This window comes from Clarias gariepinus, chromosome 23 (assembly GCF_024256425.1).
Source record: "Clarias gariepinus isolate MV-2021 ecotype Netherlands chromosome 23, CGAR_prim_01v2, whole genome shotgun sequence".
Classification (NCBI taxonomy): domain Eukaryota; kingdom Metazoa; phylum Chordata; class Actinopteri; order Siluriformes; family Clariidae; genus Clarias; species Clarias gariepinus.
The window spans coordinates 15,143,747-15,163,050 of NC_071122.1; the positions used below are offsets into that span (position 1 = coordinate 15,143,747).

The 19,304-nt window shown below is 38.0% G+C and overlaps 1 protein-coding gene across 5 annotated transcripts in view; it reads right to left on the reverse strand.

The window, feature by feature from the left end:
• fbln2 (fibulin 2) overlaps positions 1–19,304 on the reverse strand; it is a 74,786-nt gene that overhangs the window by 46,272 nt on the left and 9,210 nt on the right. The gene's annotated exons all lie outside the window — the stretch shown is intronic.

Here is a 19,304-nt window from a genome sequence, read left to right on the forward strand (position 1 = left end):
TTTGCTAATTTCTGGGGAAAAAAAGTTTTAAAATACTTAAAAAATTTAAGTATACGCTAAATACCCCGCTTTTTAAATTGAGCCATCTAGCAAAAGGATAAACAAGTAATCAGCAGTTACATGTTAGACTATTATCGCTTATTTAGTTCAGAATAGAAAGAGCCAGTTCATGGACTGTAATTAATTGAGCTGTTGCTAGCTAGTTAAGACACTTCTACATATTCATGACTTTATATTTTCATGTGAACAATCAATACCTTTAAACAATATTAAAATGGGATCTTTGAAAGTCATTAATATGCAAGACACACTTTCTCCGGCATGACAGCCAATGAAGGTGCATGTTATCATATACCGTACTTCTCCATCTAGTTCTGCTGCCAATCTAGTGGTGAAGACTGTGGACATTTATAATGATCCATCAAAGCATAGGAGACATAAGCCACTGTCCCTGTCTCCAAACTCTCAAAAGATGAGCATGCATGAACTCACACATGTTTAAGCGTGCAAGATGCACTTTTTTCACACGCGTGACTTTAGACAGTGATGTACAGTAACACCATAGTATCAGTGTATTGGGGTGAACGGAAAATGGGTATACGCAGTGCTGACTGACAAATAAGTAGGTATATGTACAGTATATGTATTGTATATACTGTATATACCTTGCACTACACAGCTGGTTTGATTAAATAAAATAATTTACACTCTAATTACCATAGAGTAGGACAGTCTTTCTTAAAGTGATTAGTAAAAAACAGAGACAAACCTTGTTGCTTCATCTCAGTCTCAGATCTTCTTTCTCTTTTGTACATGTATCGTACATCAACAGTATAACAAGTTGCAGACTTTTGAACATTTACACTTACTAGGTAGCCACACTGTATGTATGCACTTTTGTAAAACTATTTCCAAAGTTGTTGTTTGTTTGTTTTTTCAAGTCATTTTTTTCTCAAAGAAACTTTCCATGCAAAGGGGTTACAATACATCTTCAAATGTTAACAGCATACTCTGCCTGACAAGTAAACATACTTGCCCAATGGCATTTAAAACGCCTTTTCCTGGCTCTTGAGTGTAGAAGGTACTTTAAAAACAATCATGCTGAAGTCAGAATCTTGGAAAAGAAGTAGTGAATCCAAAACTCATGTCACAAAATGAGACTTGAGAAGAAAGACTGCACATGGTATCCAGAAAGCTCTTCTAGTCTGGCTGTTTGTTATATTTCATAACCATGTAGCAAGATTGACGCGCTTCTTCTCAGACTGCCAACGGGTTCTTGATTTGTGTATCTGCACAAAAATGTCTATGAATATGTGACTGTATAGATATTTGTTTAAAATATATCTAATAAAAGCTGCTAGAAGCCTCATGCTTGCTTATGATTTTTTTTTTTTTTATATTCATGAGTAATGTTTAGGTCGAACCTTAAGGGTTGATAATTTCCTAATAACAGCACAGTCAAGTACTTTAGACCAATTACACCATAACCCTAATATTTATTATTAGGGTGTCACGGTGGCTTAGAGGTTGGTACTTTCACCTTGCACCTCCAGGGTCTGGGTTCAATTCCCATCTGGGTTCAATTGCCACCTCTACAGTATGTGCATGGAGTTTGCATGTTCTCTTCGGGTACTCCGGTTTCCTCCCACACTCCATAGACATGCAGAATAAGCTTATTGGCATTATCAAAATTGCCCATAGTGTGCGCTTTACAACGTAGTGGCACCCCTTCCAGTGTGTACCCCACCTCAAGTCCTAAGTCTTCTGGGATAGGCTCCAGGCCCCCTGTGACCTAGGGTGCTAGCTTACAGGATTAAGGCTCTGATTTACTAGCCAGAAGGTAAAAGTTTCCAGCAGCATCTCCAACAAGCTCTACCAGCTATTGGGCCCTTGAGCAAGGCCCTTCACCCTATCTGCTCCAGGGGTGCTGTATTATGACTGACAATGCACTCTGATCCTAGGAATATAATACAAGTAATAATGAAAATAATACAAAATGTAAACTAATAGTTCCTGTTGTCACTAATGTTACAGCAGCCTTTAAATAGTCATCTCACCAGCATCTCTTATACAGTCGAAAAGTTTATATGAAAAAGTCTCCATTCAAAAAAGCAAAATACATGTTTCACCAGGTCCCCTCTACTTATTCGATTGGACTGGCCGGGTTTCCAAGAGTGCCGATAGTTTAGCAGCATTGCCATATTTCACTTGTCTGTGTTTTTTATGTGCAACATAAAATTCCAATTCTAGCGACAGTTCATTACACTGAAACCATTACACTTATGTCAGGCTGTCTATCCAGCTGTGGCCATCTTGGGAACTTTTTTATATTAAATTAAATTTTAAATAATAATAATATGAATATATGAACAATATCTCACTAGCGGTCATGCTGTTTAACTGAATATCAGCCTTACTGTGATTTCATTTGGCTGAACCACAGCTGTGCTAATACTCAGCAGAACAGTGCTCATGCTCTTGAGATACTGCTTAAATGTGCGGCTTTCACTATAGCAAGCAGTGTGTTAGAGATGATGACAATCTCATTAACGGAAAGGGATCTGACTTAAAGCACCCCAATTATAGTGCTTTAATAGAAGTTAATATAATTCTAGTAGCATTTCAAAATGAGGTTATGCATTATGGCATGCTTGGTGTTCTTTCTTGTGTTTCTTGCTTTCTTTCTTTTTTTTTTTGTCATTTCAGTGTCTGTAGTTTCAAAAAAATGATTTATTGCAGCATTTCTAGTGTTGTAGTACGTAATAATCACTGTTCCGATTTATCCTTATCCTTTAGTATTGCGGCAGGCAAATTGACGGACAGTTGCTCCACAGGTTTCCAGTCAGGCAGGCCCACGGCTACCCTCACGTGCAGTTGCTAGACAACGCCACCATGATGGCCATCAAGGGGATGTACGACACCTGGATGCATGTCTACAGTATATAGACTCCCAACACAAAGCAACAGACGTGTGGACATTTAGGTAGCGCCAGGTTTAGGAGCATTGCTCTGGTATAGAGAAAAGAAAAGATAAAAGTGATAAGAAAAAAGTTTTTTTTTTTTTAAAAAGGAAAAAAATCCAAAGAAAAGAGAAAAATGAAAAGAAAAGAGAAAAGAAAATAGAAACGAAAAAAGTGAAAAGAAAAGAGAAAAGTGAAATGAAAAAAAGATAAAAGTAAAAAGAAAAGATGAAAGTAAAAAAAGAGAAAATAAAAGAAAGGAGAAAATAAATAAATTGAAAAGAAAAGTGAAAAGATAAAGCTAAAAAGACAATAGAGAAGGATTAACCCTGTCTCGAGGGGACATTTTGGTTATGTTTATGTTGGATGTTTGTCTTTTGTTTTGTTAGCGATCTGGTGTTCAATTAATAAACCCACATTATCCCTGAACGGGAAGGCCTCCCAAAAGTGTGCACAATCGCTCCCACTGCTAACACACACACACACGGCCTCCCCTCCGACCACCCTGCATCGGGGCTCTGTATAAAAACACCCAGGCGCGCTAACACCACTCCACACCATAACAATCGCTTGCTTGTTCAATCACAAATGATACTATTGTAACTGGGGTTAATAAGGTATAAAAATGGTTATAGAGACGGGGAAGAAGGGGAAAGTCTAAGCTTTCTAATGGAAGATTGTGTTACCATATTGCTTAATAATAAAGTGAACTGAAAGAAAGTGGGCCCATATGAACATACAGTAGGTGACTATTAAGACGTTAAAAGCTAGAAGTACTTTTTAGGGAAATCCCAAATACACATTGGGATTTGTGTAGTTCTGATCACAGGGATGCCAGAGAAAAGCAGAAAGTACAAGAATTCATTGTTATTATTGTTGTTGTTGTTTTTTATTTCTTTTTCAAAAGTCTTTTTTTAAACCAATCCTTGACGGAAAAAGAGTTTAATAGTAGAAATGGTTAAAAGGATTAAACCTGAAAATAAGCTGATCAGCTTTGATGTGATCAGTGATATTATTATTACAGGTTGAAGCCCACGTACTGTACAGTACATTCCTGCCCTGTCTTTCTGTACAGCAGAACTCTCTGTAGAGAAATAAGAAATAACATTTTGTAAGGTTGAGTATCCTACACCTTGTTTACATCAAGTTGTACTTCTTCAAACTTCAGCCAAGGTGGTGAGATTATTAGTAAAATAACCAGTAAAAATATATAGTTTAGCTTATCTAATTATATATCTATTTATACAGATGTTTGTTTACATTGAGCAAGTAGCTTATTATAAGTTGTTTTTTTTAAGTAGTTTTTAAATCTGGCACATAACATCACTTTTATTCCCACATTTTGATGTCACTTATGGTGCAGGTTAGATATATTGTGCGTGATGCTGTGACAAAATCTGGCTGGACAAACAAAAATAGAAAATATTTTATTTCGGGTCGTCCAATGTGTGAAATGTGAAAATATCATTGAAAGGGTGAGTTCTGACCACCCTTTCCTTTCCTTTCTTTCTTTATTTTTCAGCAATTTGTCTCCCTAATTTAGCCGTGTCCAATTCCCACCCATCACTAGGGGACTCCCACATTAAGGCTGCTAGTACTACCACTCAGAAAGGGCTGAAGAACCACATGACGCCAGCCGACCCCATCTTTTCGAACTGCTAACTCACGCACAGTTGGGTGCGGTGTGACACACTCAGAGGATAGCGCAATCCACTTGCATGAGCTCACATACGCACGTGATTGGCTGTGGAGCCGTTATTGATGTGAGAGCGCTAAGTGCCTCCCATCCCACCCCGCTGAGAGAGCTCGGTCAATCAGCTTTCTGTAGGCCCCCAGAATCGAGCGAGCGATCTCTGGATGACAGAGCGAGCACTTTACCACTGCGCCACTCCTTTATTTATATAGATTACATAAAAAACAACAATGCACATCCTAAGACCTTTAATGTTAGCCTGGAATCGTTTTAGATTAGAAGTTGTGTTATATTGACATGTGTTTTGAGTAAACATTTATTGACATTTAATATTTAATTCAACTGCCTTTGTGGATTTTTCCATAAATTGGTTTTCAGCAATCTTCTATTTATTGCAAAGAAATGTCAAAATTTACAAGTTTGTGATATCTGCACAAAAGACACAGATGCGAAAAATAAAGATGACAAATGGCGAGCATTTCATTAGATCATGAACGCAAACATTATACCAAACCGTATGTCTTAGTGATGTAAAAGCACCTGTATTGTGGCATGTTCATACTGTAAGTAATATTTCAATATTAGTTCATTTGCATTATAGTAGTATAGCGCTTAACAAGATGCAATGTCACATACAAGGTTATCAGAAATCCGGATTTAGATCTGAATTCCTAATGAGTGTGTGAAAAATCTACAAGCAAAACAAAATAAAAAAACAAACTTTTAATTTATTTCTAGTATTAACATGCGCCTCCCGTGATCAGATCACAAGTGGTCAGTCGTGATGGATAGCCATTCACACCTATCATCAATTTCTTCCGTCTCAATTGGGTCTTCAGTGACCACTTATGCTTGCATTTCGTGACTGGAAAAAAGGTTGCCAAAGCCTCCAAGGCTTAAAGAAAATAGCTTATGTGCGGCGTTATATCAGTATGCTGCACACAAATCAATGCGGGAAGAATGTCTCACGCAGAGTCTCCCACTCAGTCAGCTGCAACATACATAGGGAGCATATTTTCACAACATATAATAGATTTTTCTGTGTGTTTGCAGTCAGTTCGCACACTGCCGGTTCCTTATTCCAAAGGGAGGTATTGTAAAGGTTTTGTCATCTTTGGACTACAAAGTTGTGACCCACCGCGGACCCCATGCAGGTAGGCTTCTGCAGCATGACAACCCTATTCACAAAACACACTGACTAGTACAGTCCAAAATACACAGAGCCTGTTCCAGTGGGTGGAGGAAAGCAAACTTATTTCATCAGTGTAAATTGTTGGAAAGCCCTTCTTTGGATTCTTTCGAGCCAGTGTCCCATAAGCACTGCACTGAATGAGTGATTCTTCAACCAACAGATGTTGAGATATCCGTGTCTCGTGTGGATTCTCTCACACATTTCAGAGTTCTGCTTTGACATAACACATACAGAATGATGTTTAATGGTGACATGGATGAATGAACATTTCCAGTTCTCTTGAATTGGTTTATGTCTCGAGGACGTCATCTGTAAAGCAGATGGTAGCAAAACACTTAAGAAAAAAAAAAATGGTTGAATGATACAGATTCGGTCTTATAATCCATAACTAGAGATCCAACAGCTGCATGAGCTAAAAGAAAAGGACTGAAAAGGCTAAGAATATCTGAAGATATTTTTGTACTTGTGAGATATGATACTGATTTCCAATCATCACAGTAATAATAAAAATAGAAATGACATAATGAGACATCACGAGATAAATTTTATGTGACATGTGGAGTTAGGAGCGATGGCTGCAAACCTGTGCAAAAGTTGTTGTGTTGGTCATAGGAGCAGCTGAAAATCCAACAACTACAGGTAGAGATGATGTAAAAAAAAAATGTTACTAATTTTGTCATTGAAATTATTAATTAGAATTGTAATTATTTTATTGTTTTAGGTCTATTGAAGGCAGGACTTTGCACCTCCAGGTGTCGGGTTCGATTCCGGCCAGGCTTGATTCCTGTCTCTGCGTGCATAGGGTTTGCATGTTCTCCCCGTGCCTGGTGGGTTTCCTCCGGGTACTCCAGTTGTCTCCCAAAGACCAGCAGATTAGGCTAATTTGCGTTCCCAACTTGCCTTTATTGTGTGAATGAGTGTGTGTATGTGCCCTGCGATAAATTGACACCATGTCCAGTGTGTTCCCTGCCTCGTGCCCTAAGCCGTCTGGGATAGGCTCCAAGCCTTCTATGACCCTGAATACAGCATAAAGTGGTATAGAAGATGAGTGAGGTCATATTGACTATTTAGAGTAAAAAAAAAAAAAAAAGAGCAGACCATGATATAAGTGTGGAGCTAAAATATTTACACTGACTGAACTTGAGCAATCAAAAAATACTGAATGAGGTACATGGAATGTGTGACTAAACCACACACAGTTAGTGACTCTAGCTTCCGAAACACAAATTATTGCAGCTACTGTAGTTGATTTTGTGTGCAGAATTTATGCAAATTATTTATCTAAAGGCAGCTCATTAGGGAAAGTATTTCACAGACTTTCATTTCAAAGATTCATCCTCTCTTGTCTAATTAAGGAATTGACAATGGAGCTTGTTAAATAAGAAAAAAAAACAATGATAGAAACAGAAAGCTTCAACTTCCAAACAGATGGCTTGTTTTGTCCATGACACTAGTTAAAAATATTAACCTGAAGCACTAGTGCATAACAAAACACACAGAACCATAACAGCTATGCATTAAGGGACAACTACAGTCACCACTGTACTACATCAGACTCAATAGTTTTACACTCTCACGCTGAGACAGAGACGCTGCTTTTTTCCGAGACCAATTTTCCAACTTTTTCGTCCTCTTACGAAGTAAGTATTTTAAGTGTTTTATTATATGTTCACTCGCCTGTTATATTGTTAATTTTTAATTGTTTAGCAGCACACTGATTCTAGTCGGCTATCCCATTAGCATTGCTAGCCCGTTAGCACGGCTATCACAAGTTTGCCTACACTTTTTTACACTGATTATCTCCGTTTTGAAACACTATGTCAGTTGTGTGTCTGCCTCTGAGTGCGGGAGGTGAGGATACACTGGAGCTGCACTCGGTGGATCTGAAGCTGGAGGCCATGGAGAAGCAGATCCGCAACCTACTGGTGGACCTGGCCCAGCTACAGCAGCGGAAAGCATCCCATACACATAAACTCAGACTCCAGTACATCTATCCTAAATGGGAACTATGCTAATTCTTTTCACCTGTTCTGTATTTTTACTAACCCTCCCGAGGCATCTGGAGATTGTGCCAGCTTCGGAAGACAAAGGCCAACCCTGCGAGGATCCTGAGGCATCCAGAGAAGGACCAGCTCCAGCTGATTTCTGCTTCATGATGGTTGGAGCTACACATGCTGCTTCTGAGCTCACATATATTTATATATATATAATTTTATTTCCATTTTATTGAATATCAGAGTCTGCAGAGTGATTTATTTAAAAAAATAATCAGATCATCTTCCATTTGTTTCTGTCTGCACATCGCAATATGTAATTCACATACTCCAAGGCCGCTCTCTACAGTGTATAATAAATGTGGCCTTAAAAGTGGAAACAAGCTCCTGGCTCACACTAATTCTGTGGTATGGTGTTATATTTATTATGCTTTATTACAGACGCGTGATGACCAGTCCATGGAAAACTGTCTTACATAAAACTGGCCATTTGCTTACCTGGACGAATTGTTAGACAAAATGTTAGACTTTTGGTAAGGTTTCAGAGAAAAAGCAGAAAGAGCGTTCCAAAACTAGGAAGAATCTGTGCTCTAGGGATGATGGCAATTGTCAAATCTCATCCTTAATGCTGAAAAATAGAAAAGTGTAATCTAGGAAAGCCTATTACACTAAACAAACTTTCTGCATGTCAATCTGGCTATAAGAGCCCTAAAGGCTTTTAACACTACTTTAATTCCCAAGCTCAATTTAGCAACAGAGTCAATATGCATTTTTGCCTCCTTTTTTTTTAAATTTATTTTTTTTATAAACCATATGGATGAGCCTTCATTTAATAAACAATACCTATCACTTAAGCGCCTCTGTGAATGAAAGCCGGAGGTTTTTATAATTTCAAACAGGTGAGCCAAATTGTCCTCCTCTCAAGAATAAAAAACATTTTTTTTTTTTACAAACGTGGAGCCGCTTCGATATGAAGCCATCTGAGAAAATGAAAAGAGGGAAATCACTTTTCCTCAGCACAGCGGGAAGATATTTAAAGCAAATGCGCGGCAGTGGAACGAGAAAGATAAGGGATTAACTTGCGCTTCAGAGGAATGATAAAGCTTCATATGGGACAACAGAAAGCACAATGATATACATGAGTATCTCATAGACAACGGGTCATGTCTCTTGTGATACTATCTTGTACTTGATTATTTTTGGTGGCTTTAACTCTCACCCCATTAAAGGAGCTGTCGATCATGCCGCTTTCATCCATTTTTAATATATATATATATATATATATTTTTTTTTTTTATCACTGGTGGCTTCCTACTATACCAATGTTAAGTGGAAAGCAAAGAACCAAATAAGTGGGATTGTTGGATCCAAATCCATTTTTATGGTTCTAGGCTTTTCACTTTCACTTTTAAATAAAAAGCTTTACATTCATCAAAGTAGGAAATCGTCTAGGAATTGCTGAAATCCCAACTGTCTTAATTAAGAAAACAAAAAAATGCATCAGTGCTAATTAAGACCAATATATTAGACATTTCTCCAGACAATGAGCTCCCTGACTGTGCTGTTTTAACACATTTTCTTTGTTTATCAAGTCTCATCTCGCTCATTGACCCACATTGCCCTCAAGCCTGTAATGTCACAACACCTGACTAAAAGGCCAATCTAACAGCAAGACTGTGGAAATCAATATCCATTATTGGACTGCATGGAATGCAGCTCTGCTGATGAAGAAAAGAGCTGCATAGTTTATTTGCCTGCCCTAGATTCTTATTACCTACTGTTACTATTTAACGTCAATAACTTTTAAAACAAATCTTGTCATTATATACAGTATGTATTATCTATAATAACAGACATGACGATTTATCTGTGCCATGTACTCTATGTATCTTCTCATGAATTTATTTTGGATGTGAAGCTTTTTTAAAATGTATTGATGCAAGGCTTCTTCTAACTGCACACACACACAAGCATAGATATTGCCTGGCCAAAGAAAAGAGTTGCACACTTTCATATTTCCTTTCGCTTTGATTGCAGCGCACAACGTGGCGGTCAATTCATGATGATGTGAAAATGATTCCTCATGTTCCCAGAACCATTCTTTCACAACACAGTAGTTTTTTTTTAAGAATAATGAATTGGCCAACACAGAGTCCTACCTTCACCCTCTTTGAATGGGTTTGCTTGAGTAGAATGTACTCGCTTAAAAGACAGAAATGTACAGTAGATACTGTAGACCAATAGATAGACATTAGATAAATAATAGAAGTGGCAAGCTACGAAATACAAATACTTTGTTACTGCACTTAAGTATTTTTGTTTATCTGTACTCTTCACATATTTTTCATATGTGATTCTTCTTACTTGTACTCATTACTTTTTTTGATGAAAACTTACTATATTTGAAATAGAGACTTTTCAGATAGCGATCACACAAAAGTGCTTGGGTTTTCTAATCTACAGTAAACATCACACCATACCGTGGTGTAAGCTAGTCTATGTTAGAAGTACATAAACAAAACAATTTCACCAATACTAGTTTACAGAAATGACTGTGAACGTGATTGACAGTTCCCAGAGCAATAGGTGCGGTTCACTTTGTCTCTGGTGCTGCAGATTCCCCTGGCTCCTTTTTTAAATGTCTTGGTAAGTTAAGACATTTTGTGACAAACTTCCATGACCATCCATCCCAGTGGTACAACAGAAACACATTTTATCTCTATTTTTTAATAAAAGCAGGAGTGCACTCCCACATCACGCATTGCACCTCCAGCCAATCGTATGCCTCTGCCCTTATTCCTTATGTAGCGGTCCAGGACGCTTATGACTCAGATGTAGCATGTGATAGTCTTCACACTCCCTGTTGAATTTTCCTGTCTCAGGAATACTGTACAAAAAAAGGTTCCCACCAGTAACCTGGATAAAAAAAGTCCTGTAACTTTAAAAAAAAAGAAAAGGAAAATGACCATAAAAAAACAACAAGCCTATTTATGTTCTAAGAAAGGAATGCTATTGCAAACATCAGAAAAAAGTTTACTTGCAAAACGTGACAGTTTCTGGGTGTACCCGAACTTTTGACCTGTAAGATTTTTTAAGGGTTTGCATTTTTTTTTTTCTCAGTTTTGAGAAAAATATTTTTAAAGCAAAAAGTATTGCCCAATCAGATTGGGATCTGGGAAGGTTTAGTCATCGGCCTTGGGCTACTTGTCTGCTTGGCCCTCCATGTGTGTCCGGCTGTGGTGCACTGTATGTTCTGTTACATCTCTTTTATTTTCAACAAGCTGTGCTGTATTAATATATACCCTAAAATATATATAGAGTATATATCGAACCCAGACCCTGGTGCAAGGCCACAGTGCTAATACGTCACAGCATCGTATATATATATATATATATATATATATATATATATATATATATATATATATATATATATATATTATGTCATTTTCGGGCATCAATAAGCCCCTGTCAATATGTGAAATATTAAAATCGCGTTTGAATTCGCGCTTGTTTTTTACTTTTATTTCGCGCGATCGCGTGAACTGTGTATATAGAGAGCGGCAGTACTGATTGGTCAGTGGGGGATTTAATTGCGCACCAATTCCTCTGACATCATCTTATCACTCATTAGCTTACTATTTAAACGTGACAAGTGAAATCTTTCGCTGCAAGCTCAAACATGTAATAGAGGTTGATTGCGCAGAGAAATTAAAAAAGTTACGTGTGTCCGTGTGTAAAATTTTACGCGGGTATTTTATTTCTGCTGAGACAAATAATACAGGTCAGGGTGAAGAAGGCACAGCCAAACAAAAGATTACCACAAAGCGAAAACGTTATGACAAATCAGACATGAGGCAAAAAGAAAGCGCAGCTTTTTGGTTTCATGGACAAAAGAGCTTCTGTGGCTGGAATATGACAAGCTAAATAACAATGTTCTGCCGGGTGTGTCATGAGTTTCCCTCGAATTTCTGACTCCTTTGTTACTGGGACTAATAATTTTAGGGAAGACCTCATCAGAACCCATGAGAATTCTCTGCATCATAAGACGTGCTTTGGTGCTCAGTCTGCAGCATCTTTCCCAGAACAAATACCAGTTGCAAAAAACAAACTGAAAATAAATCAAGCACAATGAAGTCCTGAAAAATCTGTTTAGAACAGCGTACGATGTTGCACAGAGTGAACTCCCATTAGCAAAATTTAGCAGTCTTTGCAAACTTCAAAAAGCAACGTTGAGTGGCATCTGTGACTTTACAATGGAAAGGAAATTTCAGCTTCAGAATCTGCCAAAGACTGATTCATGTTCTACAGAGTTCTTACAAGTTCATAGGAATTTCTGTTTAATTAGAACCAAATATTTGAGTTGATGATGATTTTAAATTTTTATAAAGTTGTTGTAATTTGTATTTTACCTATTTTTTGATTGTTTTTTTTTTTGTTTGTTTTCTTTACAATATTATACATTAAAAAATATATATTTTTTAATTTGGGCTACTTAAATTTATTTTGGGCTACCAAAAACTAAAGAGTGCCTGCCCGAAGAGCTACCGGGGATTTTGACATTGTGTGCGCCCTGGTACCACAACCTTTTTTTGACATGATTGTGTCACAACAGACTTACACTAAATTCCTCAAGTCAGTTTATTAAAAAATAAAGAAAATAAAAATTATTGATTTGACAAAAATCCTCATTGCTAACTGCCAGGTCTCAAATTTAACACTTACTTAGTCATGTTATATACTGTTCTTGCTAAAATCCATCGGTTTCAGTATTACAAACCAACCTTTCATTTTTAAGACATCCTCTTTTATATTATGTAAAAATTTGCTGTCGACTCTGTCCTACTAATCAACTGTTTTGTCACCATATACTTCGACCTACTGTACCTTACCCATCATTCTAAAGCCACTACTTCAGACTCTTTGACTGGGCTCTCTGGAAGTTCACCAACGAAATCGCTTGGGCTAAGCTACAAAGCAGACTCAACCTCTGGACAGATGAAGACCTATGAAATACTAACAATAAACCACAAGCTCCTGTTGAGATGCTTCATGTCAAGCTGCTGTTGATGTAAAAACATGCACTATAAATCTGCTGACTGGCATTCCTCAACTCAACAACTGCATGTCTACCTAGCTACAATAAATCAAGCGGTTCTACCGCACATGTGTCTTACTGACTAGAAGCAGGCTGATGTAAAGTACTTAAAGAAATATTTGAAACATGACATACTGCACGTAGAGTATATCAGCTAAAATACATCTTGCACTGCTTCTTTCTCTTTCTTCCTGTCCTACTCTGTTCTTTAATGGACTTAGTAGACATATCTTCCCTGCCATTGTTTTGCATGTTTGTGAAAGATCTTTATCTTAATTAGTCTCGAAAATAGCAATGTGGTGTCTGCAATCACCCGCCTGTAGGGGAAAAGTGCACTCTATTGGCAGTTACTGTACAGCTCTTGATGAATGACTTCCAATTATATTTTTCTAAACCAGCATCCACACCAAGTAAAACAGGAGCTCCAGACAGTAGCGATAGTTATCAGTGCTGATCTGGTTTCCTAGAGCAACTTTAAAAGCAGCTTGAGTGTGGTGTTGTTAACGAAAGCGAGAAAAACTTTAAAAACTCAACATGGCAACCATAGTTCTTAATGGAGATTGAAAACAAAAGAAGGAAAGCCTCAAGCATGCTCATTTAGCCAACTGGACAGAAAGATAAGCCGAGAGACTACATTGAGCTCAGGGATGGTGGAAAAACCATCTAATTGTAGGATGAAATTTGCCTAGTTTATGAGACTGTGTTCACACTGTACATTATACAACAGCAGCTGTGAAAATATTACCAGCTGTAATTTTAATCACATGTTTATATTATTAATGCACATATCCTAATACATGATTATTTCATTCACAAAGGTTATAGCAGATGTTCCACATTATCCAAGATGATAAAAATAATGAATGGATTTAAAAAAGAGGGGGTTATTTCACAAGCGCTTACATAAACAGAAGCTTTCCATAAGGAGCCTTTAACGAAAAAAAGTCTTTTCATTTTCTCTGTAGTTGCTTGTTGTGTATAACTGTATTAACATCATAGAGAAAAAACAGACCCACGGTGAGGGAAGGAGTGAAGAAGAAACCGACTTGTCTCATAGACATCCCACGATGTTGAAACATAATTCAAAAAAGTAAAAAAATAAAAAAACATTATGTATGATTCATTAATATATTAATAGTTGTATGTATAGGCAAAGTGAGCGAGGTAAAACAACAGCTACAGTATAACAGCACATCCCGACTATAGATTTTAGCAGAGGTTAAATTTTGTGATTGTGGTCATCACACCATGTGACCCCTAGCATTGATGTGTGCGGATTGGAAAACATCTAGCTTGAACATCAAAGACTTAAAGAACACATGCAGTTGCATTAGCAGAAACCCTAGAGATTTAAACGTACTGTAATGAGGATGTAATGCAGATGTAACATAATGTAATATTAATTTAGAAACTTTCACAGACCTGTTAGCAGATACACTTAACACTCTCAAAAGAGAACAATATTTAAGTGATTGTACTTTTTAATCCACTTAAGTATTATTTTGGAAACATTGTACTACTCGGTGGCACGGTGGTGTAGTGGTTAGCACTGTCGCCTTGCACCTCCAGCATCCAGGTTTGATTCCCGTTTCTGTGTGCAAGGAGTTTGCATGTTCTCCCCACCGCTTGGTGGGTTTCCCTCCACAGTCCAAAGGCATGTGGGTTAGGTTGATTGGCGTTCCCAAATCGCTTGTAGTGTGTAAGTGAGTGTATGTGTGTGTGCCCTGCGATGTTTTGGCACCCTGTCCAGGGTGTACCCTGCCCCGTGCCCTAAGCCTCCTGGGTTAGGCTCCAGGCCCCAGTGACCCTAATACAGGATAAAGTGGTATAGAAGATGAGTGAGTGTACTGTACAATTATTATTGAAATAGAACAATCTGATTTAAGTTGATAACTTTTCCCATCTTACAATTTCATCTCACATTTAAAAATACTCTATATAAATGTCAAATCCCATGATGTTTTTCCTCTTTTTTTTTTATCTTTATACAATATTACAGATTCATACAGGGTAAGATTTTCCTTTGCTTTACATATAAAATAATTGAGGACTTTGGATTGTGCAGAATAACAGAAAATATCTTTGAGAGTGAAGCTACCTACTAATGTAGTATCATGACAGGCGTCCTGAGTAAACCTTTTTTCTCAGTAGAATCTAAACACCCACAATTATTCATGAACACCATTTGCACAGCACAGAAACCTCGGCTGAGTGTTATTGCCATATCCCACGTACGGTCCTGAACTCTCACCAAGCCATTTCTACAAGTTTGGGGCATTAAAGGAGTTCCTGGTAGGCCAGGATTTCAGACTTGAAACATGTAGTCTGATCATGGTTCCGGTATACTGAGAAAATTTTCTACTTTTCTGTAAATTTTCAAATTTTTACTGGGATAAGTACGTTAGTGTGCAAAAGAGATTATAGAAAATAATACATTAAGTTTTTACACTCATAACTGTGTTGTGTTATTCAGCACATCCCGAGGTTACGGGTTGACTTGAACACCCATCGTGAAAAGTTTAGTAAACTAGCTAGTTCAAACTTTCAGTAATTTAGCTAGTTTAATTCATTTTGTAAATTAACTTGTTGCATTATATGTTTTTCCTCTTTTTAAAATCTTAGTGTTCTTTTCAGTAAGGTTTAAACATTAGCTAACCAGCAAGCCCATTCGCAGGTTTGTTTCGGTTCGAGTTAGAATAATATTTTCCGTACCACTGATTGTTAACAGACTAGCTATTCATGCCCAGTCAAGCATGAGGAATTTGTGGTTAGCTATTTTCAACAGTCTTACTTACTTTTTACTCTTTAAACTGCATATGGAATAATTGAGTTTAAACGTAGACACTTTTTGACCTCCACTCAAGTAGATATTTGGTTCCTTACTTGATTAAGCTTTTGACACATAATCAGTAACTTCTACTTCTAGATTTTGTCTATTCTTTTTTCAACCCTGATTACGCAAGCCGGTCTGGTGCCTTGAGCACGAACATTTTGGTCAGACATTATTCTTACTTTTTTTTACTGTTTCTAACTTGTGTGAAATTATGCAAACCACTGTTGTCTAAATGTATTATTCAGCAATGTTTTTGAAAGTTTGTAAAAAAGACAAGAAAAAACTTAATTAGAAATGTTATCAATAATAATCAATAAATATTCTTTATATGTACAACATGGAAAACACTAAATCAGTTCAACTGCAACAGTTCAGCTAGTTACATGAGCTACTTAAACAACGCCCTAATTAGGCCCATTCATTCCTGTCTCCTATTCTGCTGTCAGATGAACCACAAGAATTATTCTGCAGACATTTATTTAAGAAGAAAGAAAGAAAGAAGAAGAGAATAGAGACAAAAATGCAGACGTGGGTTAACTACACCTCAAGGGCGATACAAGGCTACGGCCTGCTGGCTTAAAACCAAACACACCATCATAGATTCAATATTTCCCTTGGCCTTGCCTCATGTGTTGAAAGAGAACCAACAACGTTTTCGTGAGCAAAGGGCAAGAATAATCATTTTCTATTTTATTACATCGGTGTCCAGTCTAGGAACAGAATAATTTCTTAGAAGGACACCTTGAGGTACTCGGGTATGAATCTGCTGCTAGTGATTATAATCAGGCAGTGTGTTCATGATCAGGTTTTCATGGCCCTGTGGGTACTGATGGCATCCCAGCTCAGGGAGGACACAATCATGTACACTTATTTACATATGAAACAATGTTTATAGAGGTGACCTATTGGAAACCCCGTCAACCTGTGCTACCTTGTTTTGGCATAAAACTAAAAACAACACATTATCAACCCAGGTGTTTCTAAGGGGACGGCACAGTGGTGTAGTGGTTAGTACTGTTGCCCTTGCACCTCCAGGGTCCGGGATCGATACCCGGCCAGGCTCGATTCCTGTATCTGTGTGCTTGGAGTTTTCATGTTCTCCCCGTGCTTGGGGGGTTTCCTTTGGATACTCTGGTTTCCTCCCACATTTCAAAGACATGTATAAGGGTTAATTGACGTTCCTCAATTGCCCGTAGTGAGTGTATGTATGTGTGCGCCCTGCGATGGATTGGCACCCTGTCCAGGATGTACCCTGTCTTGTGCCCTAAGTCTCCTGAGATAAGTGTTCCTAAGGGTGAACTTTATATATACAGTATCAATGTAAATGTCAACTCCTGCCGAAGTGGCTTCGAGTCCATTGCAGTCATTCCAATAGAAATTCAGTGAGTGGAACACCTGATCGTGGAAAATTAATGGATAACTTGTACCCAACTTGTGGAGGAGGCACATCCGTCTGTAAGAACTTTAGACACAATCATTCATGAACACCACTTGCACATTACAGGACCTCAGTTGGGAGTTATTGCCACATCCCTTGTACAGTCCTGACCTCGCTCCAAGCCATTCCCATGTGTTTTGTCTTTAAAGGAGTTCCTGGAAGGCCAGGGTTTCAGACATAAACCATGCAGTTCAATCATAGGTATACTGAGAAAACTTTCTACCTTGATGGCATCCAGCACTAGTGAAATGCTGGTATAAGTGCATTATTGTAGCAGAAATAAAGGGAGTTATCCTGCACAATCAAAAGTCCCAGTTTGACTTGAACGCCCCTTAGAAGTTTGCACCTGTCTTTTTTTCATCCTACAGTAGATGTTGAACAGGCTTAACTAATATGGCAACTCAACTCCTCATATGAAAAATCCTGTCAGTGTGCTAGACGTATAATTCTACAATCAGACGAATCTACAAAAGGGATAGGTTTGCTTTTTTGTCTGGTTGCTCTGAAAGTTTATTTGTCATGTTGACAGGAAGTTTTCTTTTTCAATGTCAGATCTGGCTTGCACATTATGGATCAAAACTTTTATCTGGATTTCTGTAAATCTGCTTTGTAACAATGTCTATTGTCAAAAGCACTATACAAATAAAATGAAATTGAAAACATTATGATGTGTTTCTTATTATGACATAATGCAATGTAGCATTACAGAACCCAGAGTGCATCGGGGGAATTTTCTAGCCTTGGCTGAACTGCTCTTCCCACCCTTTTTAAATAGAGTGGAACAGTCACTTTTGATCCGTCCAGTTTCAACAATTAATGGTGAAAATCCCAAAATACTCTAGCCTCGACCCTTATGAGGCCAAACAACAAGGCGAGACCAAGATAATGTTTGACATTATTGCACTGTTTACCAAAGGCAAAGAATCAAAACACATAGAACAGTGACTTGCATGTGTTGGGTTAACTGCATATGTTTCTCATAGTGTGTGTTTTTTTGTTCAGAGGGACAGTGCTTTTGCATGCCATGCTGATGGATATAACGAATGCGGCTGGGGCCTACATAGTTTCTTTTAAAGCTCTTAAGGGGAATATTCTCTCATTCATTTCTATATCACTTATCCTGTAGAAGGTCATGGAAGTCCTGGGTGGGGTACATCTCGGACAGGGTGCAAATCCAACACAGGGCACAAATGCACACACTACAGAAAATTTGGGAATACCAATTAGCCTACTCTGCAGAGGAAACCCACCAAGGGAAACATAAAAACTCCAGGCACACAAACCCGAGGCAGGAATCCAGGCATTGACACTGAAAGTGTCAGGCCACAGGACTAACCACTATGTCAACATGCTACAGAGCATATTTTTCTATTTATACACTTGCTCTAGTGCATCCTGAATACAGTATGAGGTCCTGCATACACCAAATTTACTGAACAAGACTTGGAAGGACTGGTCTGAATGGACTAGCCCTGCTGATAAAAAACCCATACAGGTCCCAACTCCATCTATTACATCCATCAGCAGGGCACGCAACTGCACTGTCCCTCCAGTAAAAGCACAACATGTACTGTAGAAGAAAAACTATGTTGAGAGACATAAGTACACTTTCCTTAACTGATCCTGTCACCTTCACAGGTCCCTAATCAGTTCTTTAATGGCATACATTATCTAACTGCGGAAGCAGCAAATTGGCCCACAAATTGACCACAGACCACAAAAGTACTATGATGACAGATAATGAGGAAATGCACAGATTTGCTGCATTGATACCAATTAGCCACAACAACAAAACCTTAAAACATTATGTCCTATATTATGTAGCTTCCCTTTGGGCCACCAAAACAGCTCTGATTCCTCAAAGCATGACCCCTTAAGGTGTGCTGTAGCGGCTGGAACCCTTTATAGGATCTTTTAAGTGGTTGATTTGCATGGTGCCTCCATGAATCAGACTTGTTTGTCCAACACATTCCATGCATGCTCGATCAGACTGAGATCTAGGGAATTTGGAGGCCAGATCAGCAATCTTGAACTTTGTTGAAAAGGCATCCATCCCACTCGGGAAGGTGCTGCTCTCATTTCCTGTAGTATAGCTA